The sequence below is a fragment of the Nesoenas mayeri genome (genome assembly GCF_963082525.1).
Source record: "Nesoenas mayeri genome assembly, chromosome: 3".
NCBI lineage: Eukaryota > Metazoa > Chordata > Aves > Columbiformes > Columbidae > Nesoenas > Nesoenas mayeri.
The window spans coordinates 48,901,854-48,921,064 of record NC_137544.1 but is presented as its reverse complement, the minus strand read 5'-3'; the positions used below and the strand labels follow the sequence as shown (position 1 = coordinate 48,921,064).

General features: G+C 36.8%; 1 protein-coding gene across 2 annotated transcripts in view; it reads left to right on the top strand.

The window, feature by feature from the left end:
* The window catches only part of REV3L (REV3 like, DNA directed polymerase zeta catalytic subunit), a 118,086-nt gene that overhangs the window by 23,006 nt on the left and 75,869 nt on the right, over nucleotides 1-19,211 (top strand). The window contains exon 1 of one of the 2 annotated variants that reach the window (XM_080341224.1): nucleotides 11,413-11,427. The exons of the other annotated variant lie outside the window; for it this stretch is intronic. The gene's annotated coding sequence lies outside the window, so the exon portion shown is untranslated. Of the gene's footprint in view, nucleotides 1-11,412; nucleotides 11,428-19,211 lie in introns of those variants that run through there. 2 annotated transcript variants of the gene reach the window in all.

Sequence of the window (19,211 nt, the reverse complement as noted above, 5' to 3'; positions counted from 1 at the left end):
ACCTGGTGTCACTGTCACCATGAGGACTGTCACACTGAAATCAGCATTTGAAGCTAAATGTAACTTTTCTATGAAATGTGTCCTTGGATAATCAGGTCTCTCTCTCTGCCATTATCTTACTATGCAGGTGGGAGGTTAGTGTCATAGAGCAGGGAAGGCTGCATTGACTTCCAAAAGCAGATGTTAAATGCACAATTTGAGTAAACTTCAGCTCAATAAACCAATTTTTGCAATTAGCTTGTCCTTAGAAATGCGTCTGATTAATAATTCAGTATGTGCAGGATTAGATTCTTCTGACCATTTGTGACCGAAGATACGATGCCAGTACTGTGAGTGCTCTCATTCTGTGTTGCTCAGGGCATAAAGGGCATGTGGCTCCAACCTGCTGTCTGTTCTTTCTGGTTATAAAAGAAAATCCTACTCTTGGTAAGTAACTAATTCAGTTCTTAGATGTGGTGTGGATAGAGCTTACTTGCCCCATGATTCTTTTCCGCTTTCAGATAAGATATGCAGTGCTTCTTCATGTATAGTAGCATTCTGGGCAGGTACAAAAACAGAAGTGTTTGGCTTGGATCATTTTGCTTCATTATGTATCCAATATTGCTAAATGTTTCTGATGTTTATTGCATTTTGGCAGATGCTATTTCCTTGTTTCCTTTGTGTGAGGAAACCCTTCTCCAGAAGGGTGTAAAAGACACATGAGATAGCTTTTCAGGCAGCATTTGGTCTGGTTAGATGTACAGAAAGATCAGGCAGGTTTGTCAGACTAATAAAGCTAGTATTTCAGTAAACAGAAATACAGTTTGACATACTCAGTCTATTTTTATTCAAACCTCTTTTTAGTATAGAAAAAAGTAACACGATAAAAAGCAGCTTCAGGAGAGCACAGCATCAGGCCAGACCTATCTTGATTCTATACTGTGTAAAATAGAAATAGAACCCTCTGCTGTTCTTTTCTGAAGCAAGTGTGTATTTATTCTTGTAGCATTGAGCACTTCAGCATCGAGTGTACCAATGAAAAATACAACTTCACAATATTCTTTGAAACAGTTATCTTTATTTCTAGACAGACTTATTTATTTATGGCAATACAGGTTTTTACTTGTATTGCTCCGATTTATGGCACTGAGAGACCTTCCAAGGCACTATCATTGCCCTTGCTTCTTTCTGAGAGTGTGAGAGGTCATTGCAAAATACCAGTCGATATTGTTTTGGAAACAAATATTTCCAAACAGTCAGGCCCATCTACTGAAAGAAGCTCACTCCTTGTCGTCAGAGGTTTCTTACTCAGTCATGCTTTACGCAACCCATGTTGATGAAACACAAACCAGAATGAATCACTGGAGAAATCTCACGTGGAATCAGGAGATAATTGTGGTCATACAAGGATCAGCTGACACAGTCATGTTTACTGCAATACCTACATCAGTCACAGGAGGACTGAGCCTCTTCTAGACAACTGTCTTCATTTGTAGTCTCTTAAGTTAGATACCCTTCATTGCATATTTACTGAATTCACTATTATTTGTTTATGTCCTTCACGTATATACACTCCAGCTTGAGTGACTGTTGTTCCTGGCTGAAACCAAATTCTTAAAGGGGCGAAACAAATAAAGGAAGAAATTATTCGCCAGAAGATCACTGGTTTCTGGCCAGTCCAGCTATCAACAGTTTGCCTGTTGTTCCCCTTCTGTCAGCAGTCTTCATCTGTCAGTTTGAGAGTTCAGGCAATTCACAGAAACTCCTATGCTACAAAGCTGTGCCAGATCTTCCTTTTGAGGGGCAAAAGATCTAAAAAATAGTTGAGAGGACTTTATACTCTTTAGTGGCAAACTGTCAAGCACTCTTCATTGTATTCCTCATAAAACTTCGTAGCACAGAATCACTACAATTTGCTTGGCAATATAAGTTCATTTGATGTTTCTGATTAAAAATTGCTGCGGATTTGATTCTTTAAGCAGAATGTGCTCCTAAGAAGACTTAAAGGAAGTGATGATTATTGAAATTCCTCTGCTTAAGGAAGGCAGTGAAAGTTAATAACTTAAAATTTCACAGATATCACAGAGAAGTGATTCTCTTCATGCTTATGAAAACATCATTTTGGAGATTTTTTTTTTTTTCCCCTTAACTTCAAAGGGAAATGACAGCATGACAAAAAGTGGTGGTCCGTTTCCGTTTCATGTTATATTTTGGTGTAAAGTTTTAGCTTGGATGGTTATAGGAAGAAACCGCATTTAGTATCATCTGGTAACTACAGCACAGAGGTGAAAAGTAAGGCAATTTCAGAACATGGTAGAAAGTATTGGAAGTTTGTTAGAAAATGCATCTGGTGGTGAGAACCTGAAATTTCACCCAGCTCTTCCAAATCTTTATGTATGTGACATGCTTGTGTAAAATGTAGTTCTAAATTTACATGGCATGGGATCACTTTTCCATCTTCTATTGTTATTCTGCTTTCTAGCTGTTTCCAGATGTAGCTGATTGTGCCCCTGAAACACTGGAGTTGTCTATACAACTACTGTCTTAAAGTAAGATCAGTTACATGTTGAAGGGGTCCATCTGCCTCTACTCCTCTTTGACTTAAAAGCAGCATAATCCTTAACTCATTAGATTGAAGGAACCTCATGCTTAAAAGAGGTAGGCCTCTGAAACAAAAAAAAAATCTGCCTCAGGGTAGGTATGGATCATATGCAACTTGATAGACATGATGGTGCTTTTCCTACTATTTTTTAATGGTTCTTTCTCAAAACTTACCTTTTTCCTTTTTCCTCATAGGTCAAACTTAAGTGGTAGGAGTGCTCAGGCTTGTTTCACTGTTAGATTCACTTAAACAGTATAGTTCTGTTGACAATTAGACATATGAAAATACGTGTATTCTTTTTTCTCCTGGGGACAACAGTACAGAAACATCTTTATGGAGTGAACAGTAGCACAAAGTATGTGATACATGTTTTGGATTCAAGTGCACATAGCAAAATGAGCCAAGATAAAAAATTGTGAATAAAGAGCCTCACATGTGTAGACAGAATGCATGGGCCCTAAAAGTGCAGGCACGTAACTCAACAGATCATGTAATTTATGCATTGTGTGATAACTACATGAAGAGTAATTTTGTCAGTATATTGTCTTATGTGTATTTATTTTTGCAGTGATTCTACTTTTGCTGAAATAATTGACTTGGGAGTAAGAAAGTTTTAAAAATTACTTTGGCCAAATTAGCTCAATTTGAAGTTAGACAATCTTTTATTATATGTGTTTCCGTTAGAAAAAGGCAATTTATGCATGTTTATAATGTATGCTGGGGGCTTGCGTACACAGTTTTTTATAAGCAATGAGCTACAAATTAGGCTGTTTCTTTTTTTTTTAACCTAGAATAAAGAGGCTTTAGAAAATAGCATGTTTTGTAGTATACATTCCTATACCTATATGCCTTCCAGTTGAGTGCAGATGTTAATTATTAGTTGGTTAACCTCAGATTTCTCTGGAGCAAAAATGTAAGCCTGGTCACATGGCAGACCACAATGTTGATTTTATCATCAGTACTTCTTAAATATTTTCTTTTTTCTGAATGTTTAAGAAAATTTGCATTCGTTTACATGCCTAGCTATGGGTTTTGGTGGATGTCTCCTGAATCCTCTGTTTGGGGTGTTACAATTAGATTTATTTTGTTTCACTTTTTTTAGAGCGATTTGATAAATCGTAATTCTGACGCAGTAACTAAAAAGTGTGCTGTACTATCCCTGAGGGAACTTAGCTTGATTTGTGCAGATATGTTTGAATCTCTAATGCTGAGCCAATTTCTCGTGCTGTGATTTCTTTGAGAACTTTTATGCAGGTTTGTTTTCATTGTATAGATTATTTAGAAAGGACATTCCCAAAACAGTGATTGGTTCACTTTGGGGGCGGGACAGAATTCCTGCTGTATGACACTTCTGTTGTGTTTGCATTCTCTTTAATTCTTTTAATTGGTTTGGGAGTCATGATTGTTTTCTGATCAGTAGTGTTCAATGAATCTGTCTTAAAGGGGTGCACTTGAAATTGGACTGATTTTTTTTCATTTCTGGTGTATTGTGATGCTATAGCCTTTAAGTGTGAATACATGATTTCACATCGGTTATTTATTGTCTGTTTATGTTGTCCACTAAATAACTGCAAAGTGTATAAGGCTTTACTGCCACATTTTTTATTATGAGCAAAAAAAAAAAAAGTCAGAAATGCAGGTTTTTCCTTTGAATAGCCAGTGTCCTAACTCTGATTCAGTTACATTAACCCTGATAATTGCTCTGCTTAATTTGCTTTAGACTCTGGATTAATTAGTTCTTTTTCTACACATGAAACTCAAGTCATCTTATGTTGTTTACAAGTGATAAGAATAATAGGATTTGTGTCTTAAATGTAGAACACATCCCTTTCTATTTTATTAGTTACTTGCTTTGTCAATCTAGTTTGCCTAAACTATTGTAAAATACTGGCTGGCCAGCTTGCTTTAGAAGTGAAGACCATCTAGAGATCATTAGTATTTTTAAAACCAATTAAAATACTTAAAGAGTTTTCTGTCAATAGCTAATGAAAAACTGACCTCAAAAAAGACTGCTCAAATATTTTACAACAATTAACTGGCAATTTAGTATTTCCTTGTATTTGCAGAAAATACTGCTTTTCATCTCTATTAAAATAATGGAGAGGATACAACTTAAAAGCTATATGGGTGCACATACTGTCTAACTGTTCCTTCCCACTTCTGAGAGTGTGCAAGTACAGGATTGTTTTCCTTTGCTTTTAAAGTAGCTAACATTTAGGTTATAGTTTTGAACACTGCTTATGCTATTAGTTGACATCGATACTGTATGAAGCAAGAACTGTGCACAATGGCCCTGTGTAGCCTTGCCTTTGTGTGTGCTGGCACGATAAGTTGTGCAGTTTTGGTGAATTTCGGGAACTGATATATGTTGAAAGGGTAATCTTTTTTGCAGGATGAATTTTTAGCCAGATGAGTGTTCCAGCTCTGTTCCTAATGCAGATGTCCAAAGTATTGTAGAGTCACGAGAAATGGAGAATGGGAGCAAGAGCAGATGACCTAGGCAACTTACTTTTAATCTGATTTTTCTCTCTACTGTACAGCTGAATTGCTTTTTCTAAAGAATGGTCTTTCTATGTCATGTCTTGTCTCTGTGTAAACACCTGGAGAATATTTTTCTATTGAAAAGCTTGGAGCACAAGGTCGGTTTTGGAGCTGGTTCTTCTTTCCTTATGCTGAATTTTGCTTTTTTTTTACCTTTCCCTTGCATTTTCTAGAGGAATTAAAGGGCAAAAATTAAAAACAGAGGAGCATATATAGTAGCTTTAATACTTGGATTTTATATAGCTGTGTGTTATTCCACTTCTTGCTAAGTGCTTTTAATGTTAAAAGTGAGTGGAGGAAAGGAGGTAGTGTCTCAAACATTTAGGTGTTTTCCATTTAACTGTAATCAGAGAACTCAAAGATCTAAATGGACAGTTTGCTATATGTTGGGTTCAAATGATGCTTTAATAAATCTTTTGAAAACATTTACTTTGAAACATAACTTAAAACATACTTATATTTCAGCAATAATTCATAGGTCATATTTAAATAAATTTGACGTTTTAATTTGGAAAAAACCCCACGACTGGTATCACTGTAAGCAAGTGGTATCACTGGTAAGCAAGTATTTTAATGCAAATGTATCTATATACTTTTATAATGTGGCTTCTCGTGTGCTGGTACGAGAAGGAAATCTTTAACAATTGAGCCGTAATATTTGCAGCCAGCTGCATTCATTGTTTCACCTTTTGATGCACTTGCTGAAGTTGATGTGGGCAGATGTTGAACATGCAGTATTGTCAGAAAACTGATTTTAGATTAAAGTTCATAAAGAATCCAGTACATTATTCATTCCAGCCACAAGGTGACTTGTGCTGTTATGTGACTCGTGCTGTTAAAGGGCTGGAATTGTATGAGAAAGTATAGATTGACAATAAAGGACAGCATACAGAAATAGCCAAACCAAATGCAGTTTGTAATGTACCGAATTCCCTCTTTTTGGCCTGGCCTGATCTTGGTTGAGAAGATGAAATAGTGTGATAGGTGTCAGTTATGCTGAGTTTGAACTTAATGTTGGTCAATTTGCATTTGATAGATAGTTGTTCTCAGAAGTTACATGTAAGAGCTGATGTCATTCTTACACTAACAAAGTATATGTGTCATGATACCATTCATGGTTGCTTAGTTCTTTATGTTCTGGTAATATATTGCTGGTTCCTATAGGAATTTTATGACTTACCAGCAACCCTGAACTTCAATTGATGCTATCAGCTGGAACATATCTAGTTCTTATGTATCTCAAACTCTTCCATTATTCAGTGTCTTCTTGCTTGGCTTTCTTCTTTATACTTTTTATCAAAACGTAGTAAATTATCAGCAGTCTAACCTGAAACATCAGCTGCACCTAGGCAACAAAGGAGAAATACAGGCTTATGGACCCTTGCAAATACCAACAGGAATTTTGACTTCAGGTCCTTCTATGTCCTGAAGGGGAATGAGCAAATTACTTTAGTTCTTGATTGTCAAGGTCTGTCATGCAGCTTCTGCTGGCCAATTCAAGTTGTTTTTTCACCTTCATAGAATCATAGAACGGTTTGGGTTGAAAGAGAGGTCATCTAGTCCAACCACTCTTCAATGAGCAGTGACATCTTCAGCCTTCAAAGTTGCCGAATTTTAACCAGTTTGCCTCTTATCTTATTTCTTCCTCATCTTCTGTAGGAGTTCTGCAGTCCTTGTTTATCAGTGTTGCATATAAACTCTTTGTTAAAAGAGCACTAGGGTTGCAGTCACTAGAAGGTTTGAAGGTATGCCAGAAGTCTTTTTCCCTGTGTGAAAGCAATAGGATGATTTTCAATAATGTGATCAAATGCTATTTTTTTCACATTCTCTCTAGCAATTAGCACATGCTGCTTAGTCACTTTTTATCCAATTACTCTGCTAGTAGGCATAATCTTGTTTATCATCCACAGTCAAAAACTTAACCCAAATAAGACATTTGTTTTGAGAGGTTTTGTGTCTTTTTTTTTCCTATAATATTGATGTATTGACAGTTTTTTGTGAAGTTAGCTGCAAGTCAGAGCTAAAGTAATCTTGTCTTATACATGAAGAACTGAGATTCCAAAATGAAGATATTAGATTTTAATTTTTTTGAACTTTTGTGAGGTCTCAACCTGAAAGTATCAGTTGTTTGGTTTTTTTATAACACTATAGTGCTTAATTATTAAGCATAGAAATACTTAGCAGTTTTCTAAATAATTTTAATTGTCTCAGTGTGAAAGAGACTCCATCTGCCTTTTTATGTGTGACTTAATCAGCATCTCAAAAATTCCAAGAGAAAGGTGGGAATGGTATCTCTTTTCATCTGCCTCAATAGTGAATCTTTCTGTATGTGTTAGTGTGTGCTTTATTGGAATAAATTTCTGACTATGTGAGAAATGATAGAGTGTTGTACTAGATGATATCCAAAGCACACAGACCTGTGATACTCTCAACCCTCTGAGCTGGCACTGTGCCAAGAAAATTGAACCTGTGTCACAGCAGTAAAAAATAACCAAAGTCTCCAAATTTTATCTAGTGCTGAATTGTAGCATCTTGTTGCCCCATGTTTGGCATCACAAAAGCCTGTTGTGGTTTAGCCCAAGCTAACAATACAACTGTGGTAGCTGCTCACTCACTTCACATCTTCCCTCCCCACCCCAAACAGGGGAAAGAATCAAAAGGGAAGGGAGAAACTTGTGGACTGAAATAAACACAGTTTAGTAAGATAAGAAAATAGCACTAATATATTACTAGTACTACAATATCTAAAATGGAAGTAGAATATAAAATAAAAGATACTTAATGCAATTCCTCACAAACTCCATCCTCACTGAGTAGCCAGTCCCAGGCATCAGCACCTGGTCCCAAACAGCTGATTCCAGAGAGAGAAGAGAGAAAAAGACAGAAAGGTCCAGAGGCCTCTGCAAAATGGCAGGATGGTAAAAGGCCAAACCAAAGAAACTCCCAAACAGAACTCCCCCAAAATGGAGCAGAATCAGGACAGAATCTCTGTCCATCCTGACTTCCTTAGCTGAAAGATCCTGACTCTCCTTAAATATGAAGTGTGGTGCTAATAGCATGGAATATTCTCATTGATCAGTCTGGATGTCAGTCAAGGTCTGCCCCATCTGTGCCCCCCTTCCCAGCTGCCTCATACCTGTGGGCAGAGTTCAGGCCTTAGCTCACAGACCAGAGCAATTAAAAACTTTAACTCTGTCCCAGGGTGTCATCTTCTTGTTCTTAAACTAAATCCAAATATTGACGTGCTAGCTACGAAGAAAAAGGGTGTCTGACTGCATGAACGAAAATTATCTTGTTTTCAGTCAAACCAGCACAGATATACATTATGCAAGTAACTTGTTCAACATGTAGTTCTGACTTATTTGCAAATTCTGTGTCTTTCCTGTGTGTCAGGTGAAGCTAATGTTCTGTGAAAGAATCACTATCAGTTGCACAATTAAACTTTCATTTCATACATATGCCTGAGGAGCCAAAGGTTTAACTAGTAGCACTTAGTTCTGGCACTTACAAAGTTTTCTGTCAGTAGATTGGCTGTTTTGAGTTGCAGGTTCAATTCTGGTTGTTATCAGTGGTTATCATCTGCTAGACTGCTCCATCTATTTTTCCTGTCATTCTTAGACTCCTGCTTCCTGTTTTCTCCCCATGTTTCTTTATCTCTCTGTTCATCTTTTTCATTGTTCTTTCTGTGCTTACTGGATACCAGCAGTAGGGCTACTGAGAACCTAGGGAGGTGGAGTCTGTGTATTTGATTGCAGTTAGTCTCTCTTGCTGTATGCTTCGTTAGTGTTCGTAGACAAAACCACAGAAGAAATCCCTATTACTGCTCAGATCTTGTTTTTAAATTAAAACTTGTAGTGTGTAGTATATCACTTAGTCATAAAGTATTAACCTGTCTTCTAGTTGGTTCTACAGGCTTTTTCCTGCTAATTTTTCTCTGAACAAGGTGCTATTAAATTAAAAATAAAGTTTCCATATATAGTTCTACTTAAAAGTACTGTGATCCTCCACATAGTTGTTTTTGTAAATATGTGGATATGAAGTCCATTAAATTGTCAATGGCAACAGCGATAATAAGAATTATGTAGGACGCATCTGTGCTATTAAGATTCAAGGATAATTCCTAGCAAGCTGCCCAAGTAGTGAGTTCATTCCAGTGACCTTTCAAGAACATGAACAATGCTGATTGCACCCAAAATAGGTATACTCTTATCTTTTCTGCCTTTCTGATTGCAGCCTGCTGTAGGCCAGTCAAAACATGGGATGAAGGGAGCTTCTAAAGCATAGTATCCTGACTCTTTAAAGAACAGGAAATCTCTTAAAGCACTAACAGAAAACTACATTTTAGAAAAAGCTGTGGACTGGTAGTTAAAACTAAACATTCTTTTTGACAATGCATCAGTGCTGGAAGGAGTTTGTCACATTTCTGTCACTTTTAATAATGTTATAGTCTGGATCTTAAAATTTTAAGGTCAAATGTGAGGAATACATTTTTGGGAAGGCTAGTTAAAAACTGTTAAAACATACTGCCTATGTATCACTGCTGTCATTGGTGTGGGAGAAAGGATAAGTAGGGATAAGAAGATTCACATCAGAACAGAGCAGGGGAGTGACTGGTATTGAGTGCTCCCTCTGAGCATTTGTTGGATTAGCGTAAAATGTAAAGCTAGATTGCTAGCTGTTTTTCTTTTTTCTTCTTGTTCTTTTTAGTTATATGTGAGGGAGAGCTTTCAGTGCAGAAAGGTAGTCAATAATTAGAGTTATGCTGTACACAGAATTTAAACAATTCAAAATTCAATAGCCAGTGAGATAACACGGTAAAAAGGAATATCTGGACTGAGTGATGTTGCATCAGTAACAGATACTTCTGAGTAATGCTTCAAAATATTTAAAAAAAAATCCAGACATTGCTATAAATACCTTGGCAAGTGAAATATCCAGTCTATGCAGTCTTTATGGCCACTCTGAAGGTTGCTGAGTAAATACAAGACAACCACATGAAATGATCTGTACAAGGCAAGCAGTCTTTGGATGCTTGCTGTAAAGTGCTCAAATGTTTAAATATTTTTCCCATAGCACTGAAACAGGAAAAGATCTTGCAGTTCTAATTATGTGAAGAACTAGAACAGTGTGTATGTTATCAGTTAATGACTGTAACAAGCCTAAGATAAGAGTGTTACAAAGACTGAGCATTTTTGCAGAAAGAGAGGCTAGAGCAGGCAAAAAGCCATGAAACCCTTCAAGTGCTGCCAAGAGACAGCAGACTTTACATAAGATGAAAAGAGGAGGATGGATTCTTGATTCAAGATGAGGAAGTAGCATGTAACAAAAGAAACTGAAATAGGAAGTAAGATACTTCATAGTATTGCAAAATGTGCAGAATAAAATAGTAACACCATTTGTATTCCTGAAAGAGCATTCATTTACATATTTTGTAATATATATAAGAACATAAGAAGGCATAAAAAGATCGCATTTGAAAAGTGACAGATGCTGTGCCTGCATTTAGCATCTATTGGCTTTAGTAGATGCTAAGGTTTTTGTTTACCTGGAGTGGGGAGAAAAAAAAAATCCTGTTTATTAGTAACTACAGCTGAGGGTGTGGCTGAGATCTGAGGACTATATTCAGAGTAGAAGACAAAAGGATAAAATATAGATTCTTTTGAACTACTGTGGATAAATCCATGGGAAAATAGTAAGTCTAAAAAGAGCTAGTTTCATTTACTTTTGATTCTGTAAAACTATTAGCCTCTCATGTCTTTTGACAATAGTGTAGTAGTAGTATAGTGTAAAGGAGAACATCTTTCATCATTAAAAAATAATGAAAAATACTATAATCTGAATTTGATTTTTTTTCCAACGCTGCAGTTCTTTCTACTATTTAAAATGGTTATTTTTGTGTTTGCACATTACCTCTCAAGAGTTAATCCTGAATAGCTATTGAAGATAAGTATAATAGTTATTGAACAACTGTTCAACTGGAGCAAAGAGTTTAGAAATAATCTGAAGGAAGAGGTGACAGTAAAATTTCTTCTGTGTGTGTGTGATACAAACTATGGAATTGCTCAAGATTTACAATTCTGTTATATTAATCAGGAATAGACCACCAGCTTTCAAGAATACAGTTTCTGTAAATCATCTGTGGACGTGCTCCCTCTGTAACAACTCTATGGAATTGAATTTGGCTGGGGATCGGTTCATAGCAGACCAAAGGCTACTATATCAGCTGAAAATAATTTCTCTTGTGTAGCTGGTTGAAGGGTTCTATCATGAGAATCCTTAGGGAAAACGTCTAATAAGGATTTGAGGTATGTGCAATCTCAATTTATACAATCCTTTTTAAAAGCTTCAGTGGGTTAAAGCTTCTTTTTCCCCCACTTGAAAATGTCTTGAACATTCTGTACCTTTGTATGTAGCTTTTCTTGGAAGACTTATGAAAAGGCGTATCTTTCACTAATGTTTTTAAATAGGTTTTATGTAAAGGATAATACTTTCTCCCACATTGTCCATCTGTTTTATTAATATAATAATTAAACAAAGTTTATGCCATTGTGTTATTCGATGTTAGCTATGGTAATATGACTAATATATGGAAAGTTTGTGGTTAAATATTTTAACACTGCATAGAAAGGTTTTATTACTTTGAGGATTGGGGCTGTATGTTGATTTTTTTTTTTTTTGTTACGTTGATAGGGGTAGACTGGAATTTCTACTCTGAGTGAAGCTTTAAAGGAAAGACTTTCAGCTGTAACACCCTCTGAAATCTTCTGGTGAAGTTAGAGATTACAAGGTAGCAGGTGTGAGTCTAATAACACTAAGACTTCCTTTACTTAGTTAGCTTTTCCAAATGTTCTGAAATAGTTTGTAGAGTAGAGGTTAACATCCAGGGGATCGTTTCTGTTAAGAGGTGTGTGCTGGGTTTGCCAAGTCTAACAGTCACATTCCTACACGGTTGCTTTATTCTGCCATCCTCCCCTCAGTCTGGTAAGGCAGGGGGATAAAGTAGGAAAAACAGAAACAGTAAAGCAATAGATTGAGATAATGACAGGGAAATTGCTTAGCAATTACCATTGCAGGGAAAACGGACTCTGCTTGGGGAAAGTTAACTAATTTATTGCAAATTGAAACTGATTCAGGTAGTGAGAAACAAGCTCAACATGAAAACAGCTCACCTTTCTTCCCCACTCTCCAGGCTCGGCTTCATTCCTTTACTGCAGGCTCCCCAAACTACATACCCCAACCCTGCCCTGTAAGCTCACATGGAGGATGGCAGGGAAGTTGCAGTTAGCACACAGTGGTATCTACCACTCCTTCCTCCTCATATATTTCATCTGCTCTGGTGTGGGCTCTCCATGGGCTGCAGTTCCTTCAGGAATATCTTTGTTCTCCACTGTGGGGGGCTTCATGGGCTGCAGGGGATGTCTGCTCTGATGTAGTCTCTTCCTTGAGCTGCAGGGGATATCTGCTCTGCCGTGGAGCTGTTGTTCCTCCTCTTCTCTCAGACTTTGGTGCTCCCATTCTTAAACATGTTTTCTCAGAGTTGTCCCCAGCCTGGCTAAGGGGCTCAGCTGTGTTCTGCAGTGGGTCTGTTGGAGCTATGTCCCACATGGGGCAGGTCCTGGCCTCTTCTCACTGCTGCAGCCCCTCCTCTGCCAACAGCTTGCTGCGTAAGGCCTGAACACTGAGTTAGTAAGACATTAAGAACACATGTTATTTTCTGTGTCATGAATTTCTGTTCCCTAACAGTGTCACACACCATATAGTCTTACAAAAGCTTATAGAGGAATTTAAAAGGTGTCTAAAGTAAGGAGGTACTTCTACAAAAGATGTTAAGAACTTATTTAATGAACTAAAAAGATAGAGCATCAAGTGTTGCAAATTTGTTTATGGGTATCCTAAGAACAGTGTGTGTTTTTGTGGAGCTTGTCATCTAGCCTTCATCAGCTACAGGAATAGGCTGATGTGACAGTTACCTGTGAGTGGGAGATCTTAATGCAAATACAAAAAGAAAATAAAAATTCCAAGAAATATTCATAGAATTAGCACTGTTTGAAGACTAGAGAAAGAGAAAACAAACAATGTGATGTCATTTACTTGTAAACTAATCTGACTCATGAGAGTGTGTATACTCTGCAGAGTATCATTTCTCTGGGATTACATAAGCTTGGTCGTGTTCAGGAGTTTATAAATAGTCAACATTTCTGAAAAGCGTCTATGGAAAACAATACTGATAAAAACACTGTTGCCCTTTTCACAATTAATACCAGGGTTTTTTGCCTGCAGTTTACAGTAACAAATAGTCTTTGACAATATTTTTTGGTGATTTTTTCTAAGTAGCTATCTAGCTGATGGAAAAATACATGTTTTCTTCCAGTTAAATAAAAATGTTTCAACTTGTGCTGTGTGACACAGGAAAAAGAGGGGAACTGTGATTTGAAAAGTGCACACTCATTACAGTATTTAATAGGCAGATGAGCCTCATGCAGAGGTGAAAGCTCAAGTTCAGCTACCAACTAGCAAAGCTTTTTCTCCTTTGAATATATATGCACCAATTTCCATTTACATGTGCCTTGTCTTACTTTCACCAAGAAAGTCTAATAAGATAGCTAAGAGAACTTGTGTAGCAGTAATAGTCTTTAATGAAAGCTAGTTGAAGGAAATGGATACAAAAGGCTGTGTGACTACTCTGCTGCCCCTTTTTACTACCAACTTGTTTTTTCATCTTTTACAGGATGCGGTAAAACACACATCATTACTTTATCTGGGACTAGTAAATACACTCTTTTCTATTCAGCTATGCTTTGGTCAGTGTGGTCTAATATAGTCTGCCTTAGTTGCATTCATGTGGTTGCTTTTCTTACCAGAATAGCAGCTTGGTCTGCATTGCCAGCTTGTGTATGCCAAGAGCCCAGCATGCCAGCTACATTTTCCTCCTTCATGTGTTTTAGTTCATTTTAGATGACATCCTAGTGATTTTTCACACTTGTTCCAGAACTATTATTGATATTGTCCGGCTGCTTACATGAGTAATCTGTCAATAGAGGAAGCAAGAATAATATTTTGTATATGGCTCATTTTGTAGATGGGTATTTAATTAAGCAAATAGCTGACCTCACCTTGTGTCTGCTTGCTTGTACTAAGAAAAAAAGTTTATACTGTTATCATCATGTTATTCAGTTTTGTGTGACTATTACATGGTTTTCTAGACTGGAGAAGACAAGACTTGGTGAACCAAGTGGTCACTTAGGCTTAATGTTTCAGTGGTTAAGACAACTTTATATTGGGTATAAAAAGCTCTCTGTGAGCAAATTAATTGAATGGATATCAGTTGGAGTTGTGACAACTGAAGTGTGTACTTAGGCACTCAGTAAAAATCAGTGTTTTAAATGCAATTTTGTTTGGTGTTACCTATGTTATTATCTTTTAACACCTGAGCAGTAGAAACATCTTTTCCAGGGTTCTCAGACCTCTGGACCTTGGGAGCTCACATGTTTGCTAGAGAACTTGAGAGGAATTTTTTTTGGGGAGGGAGGTAATGGATTCAAAGAAGCTTGTGTACTTCTTGCTTGAATCTAAAAACTGCCCAGAAATGTGGGATTCTGGGAGAGGATCTTTGTGCTGCTTTCAAAAGCACAAGAATGCCATTCTGCACTGGATTTGGAGGGGTGTCCCCTGTCTCCAAAACCAATGATATGTTGTATTTTCTTCTAGTTTTTTTGAGATCTCCTTATCTGCTTTTAGGAGCTTACTGAAGTGGTCTGATGCTTATTCCAAATTTTCATCTTTGTTTTTGAATATAGAGTGAAACTTTCCTCATGCTGATTTTTTACCTTTTTTGTTTTGTAGTGGTGTATTTAGGCATCTTATATGTTTGGATTAATTTTTCAAACATAATTCAACTTTACATCTGAATATTCTGCTTTACTCTCATCTTAGTTTCCCCCCATAGTTCAAGTGGAAGAACAAGTTTATTGGTTTTCTTGCTGCACTGAACTATCCTATAGATGGAAGACTGAGGTCCTAGATTTTTCATATGGTCAAGTTGTTTCAATTTTGCTGATGCAAAAGTATTGAAGAAAGCTGGTTAAAATTTCAGGTTTTAGTAGGGTGAGACAAAAAAGGAGGCAGGGGGCCTGCTACTGGAAGAAGAATATGATCAGTATGATTCTAGGCCTACAAATTACTCTTTAAAATTCGCTTTATTCTTGTTGAAGGCCTGCTGAGACAGACATGGCAATATTCTGGATAGGATACTGCTGCTTGTTTGAACACTTTGTTCTATGTCTTCCTAGCCACAGTGTGCTCCTAAAACCCATCTTTTTTTTTGTCTTAGAGTGTTCCTTTTGTATATTTAGCCCCTTAACAGATTTTTCAGGTATGGAAGTACTATTACACCGCTTTCACAACAAGAAAGTGCATCATCTATGATAAGTAACTTGCCCAAGGCCACACATGAATTCTTCCTAGATGGGAACTGAACTCTTGTCTCTTTGATTCTAGGCTAGGTATTACTTCAATCTGTGTCAAGTTGTACAGAGATCTAAAATTTCAAATTACAGATGGAAAACCCAGCCCTTCTCTAAGGATCTCTGCATCAAGGGTGAAGAATAATCTAGTTGTAATGAGTCACAGGCCCTCATTTTCCTAGTGGGGATAAGCTTTCTTTAATTTTTTTTTTCTTTTCGTGAGAGTAGAGATATTCATGTTACAAGGAACAGTTACTGACTAAAGAATTATAAATAACCAAACAGTCCATTTGGATTCAAGCAAATGTAGTTTTAAAATATTTTCTTCTGTCCTATTTACAAATTTTACTAATTATTTTCTCACATACCAGGGAAAAACTGAAAGCCTTGACACAAACATGTAATATTATATATAAAATAGGATCTTTGGGCTCTGTTGTTGATTTTGTTTCAAGGGTACCTTGCTGCTACAAGACCTTATTTTATTCATGTTTCTCTAGTATTTAAGACAGCCAGGTGCGTAGTCCTCCCTTCTCACACTTTGGAAAAAAGGTGACTTGATTCAGGATTCTGGAAAAAGATTGAGAGTTTCACTTAATCACAGAAAAAGTTACATTAATGTAATTTACTACTAAAGAACTATTTGACATTAAAAGATTAAACTCATGTTTTTGAATGACATAGCAAACATTTTTAAAGTATTCCTTATATCAATCCATGCATGTGATTTATTTGCTTTCTGTGAGAGGTAAGAAGGGCGACTTTAATTTCATAGACTATTAGCGCTGTAAAGTAATTGAATCCTATCCATTTTCAGTATCTCAGTTCTGAGTGATATTCAGTGATCAATGTCTTGACAAGCCCACTTCAGTGAGCGACATAGCTTAAACTTAAAGCACCATCTAAACCGTGCAGAAGGTGCCCAAGTTGTGCCTTCCTATCAACATAGAGTAAGTACTCCTGTCCCAACTTGATGTTGCTCTCCCCTGGAAAAAGGGTGAGATTGCCTGTGGTGTGGTAACTTTTATTGCAAGAAATAAATAATTTTGAAATTGGGTTGTAATATTTATCCCATTTAAAAATTTAATTTTTAGATTTTTTTTTTTCTAACAGGATTGTTACTTTTCCCACTCTCTGTAGTCATTATGCACAGTGGTTTTCAATTTTTTTAAATCTAGATGGTTCAACAGTTTTTTGAAAACAGCTATTAATCTTTTGAAGATGGTAGTGTCATGTCTTTCCACTTGTAATGACTTTGCTTTACTATTGCTGTTAAAGGAAGGAAATCCCTTATGACTGTCTAGCCTTTTCTGCCTCCTATAGTGACACGCTTGATGTCTTTGCACGCATTCTTCTACTAGCCACTTTTAATTAGTCCTGCCACTTTACAAACCTGCAGTTAAAGTACTTCTAATAGATGGCAAGTGTAGAAAAACCCTTTGTCCTCCATAATCTGCATCCTTTTATTTTTTAATGTCCAGCCAGAATTTTCCTAAAATCATGAGATTTTGCCGGGTATTTAAGTGCTCCTTCATTCTTCTTTTTACTCCCACCCCATTGTGTTTTACAGTGGGCTGGGAGAAATGGATTATAATTCATCAATTAAAATAAGTTTTAGGGAGAGCTTAAACAAAACTGGTTGTTTATTTACATATAGAGTGTATTCTGCGTAGTTGTTAGCTGTGACCCTGCTTAGCTTCTTATAATGGGATCAGCTTGTTCTGTGGCAGAAATACCACAGCAAAATGTCTGCATGTAGATCAGCATTGAAGTGTTTTCTGAAGTCAAATTTATCTAGATTGGGTTTTCTAAATACTAAATGAGCTTATCTATTCAGAATGTTTCCAGTATTGACTGCAGTTTGTGAAGGTTCTCTAGTCAGTTCCTAAATTAAGAATTACAGGATAGGAGCTCAAGGGCTTTGAGTGTCATTTATAAAAGTTAGTAAAACTGTATAACAACTGCAAGACATTCTCTCATTCATAATTAGAAATCTCAGATGCAGGGATTTCATATTTTAGAATCATCTTATCTAATGCATAAACAATACTGAGGCTGAAACGCCCCTGAGCTGTGGAGTCAGGTTCCTATTCTTACTGTAGAAATCTTGCATTCCTGTCCGTAGTTGTACAAATTCAGGTCTGTACAGCTCTGTCTGTAGCCTTGTGATATGATCAGTCTAATGTTAAAATGTTGGGTTTGGCTATTTGTAGGTAGAGCAGATCCTGGAACCTAGTGTGAGGTTTCTTTGGGGTGCCTTGACCTCAGTATAGGCTCAGTAGATTCCAGTGTACTTTATATTCTAGGCTATAAACTGCATTGGTATAGGATCAACTACGTGCTCGTTCAGACAATTCTCCCATCAGAGTGGAAGTCTTCTGGAGGAGATAACTGGAAATGGTATCTACATGAGCTCTCCAATTGCTGGAATATGAGACATTGGGTAGTCACATGTGTGGAATTACATCCAGAACAGATGGACTTCTTTCTTCTCCTCCTTGAACACATACACAAATTTTCATGCACTAGCTATGGTGAATCCTTAGGTGCTCTTTGGCTAACTTTCTCGCAAAGTTTATTCCTGAACTGAACAATAGAGTAATGTTCCTTATTAATAATTTTCACTTTTTTATTTTGTACAGAAATTTGTCCAATTGTTCTCAGCTGAAATAAATTTTTAGAAGTTTAAAACAAAATCAATTTTTTGAAATGGTGAAAAAGCACTGAGTGAAGACACTTGAATAATAATCCTCAGATTCTCTAGCTTGTTATACTGTGAAATTAGGTGTTCATATGCTTGGGTGGGGGGCTGGATCAGATGACTTCCAGAGGTCCCTTTCAACCTCAACCATTCTATGATTCTGTATAGAGTGCATCTCAGTCTTATCTGTACTGGATCATCCTGTATGGCTGAGCATTCTGGTGGCCATAAGATGTCAGTTCTTGCAACTTCGTGAGTAGTTGTTGATCAACTTTTATTCCTTTATCATACTGTTTTCAGTTCTCTACTAATTGTATTGGAGTTGTCTGTCTTAGAGGTGCTACAGATTTTTCTTCTAATATTTTAATGATACAGTAGCTTAAAGATTATGGTTGGTATGAGTTCCTACAAGTAATGCATATGGTAACCATCTTCAAAAAAGACAGCAGCCTGGCTTTCTTAATCTCTCTCATGTGGGTTTCAAGTATGCAAAAAGCTATATTTGGTTTTAATATTTCAGTAACATTTATGCCACTTGCTTTTCTAAGTATGGGTTTGGGGGGTGGGCTCACTTTTGTTACTATCTGAAAATATTGCATTTATATTATTTCTGAAGTATTGATTCTTTATTATTCTGGCTATTCCTCTATATTGATATTCAGCTTGCAGTTTCTTCTTTTCGAGAGAATAGCAAGTTTGCTAGTTGGGTATCTCATAATGTTTCAAGGTTTTGTGTGTATTGCCAGTTTCCTTTGTTATACCAGCACTTTTTGTGTTACTTCATTCAGTGCCAGAAAAAGACAAGAAGCCTCAGCTTTATTTATGGGGATGCCTGATCTGTGACTTGCAGATAATTCAACCAGTGCAGACCCCATTATTTAAGAGAGTGTGGGCTAGAGAAATTGTTTGGGCAGCAGCCTCTTCC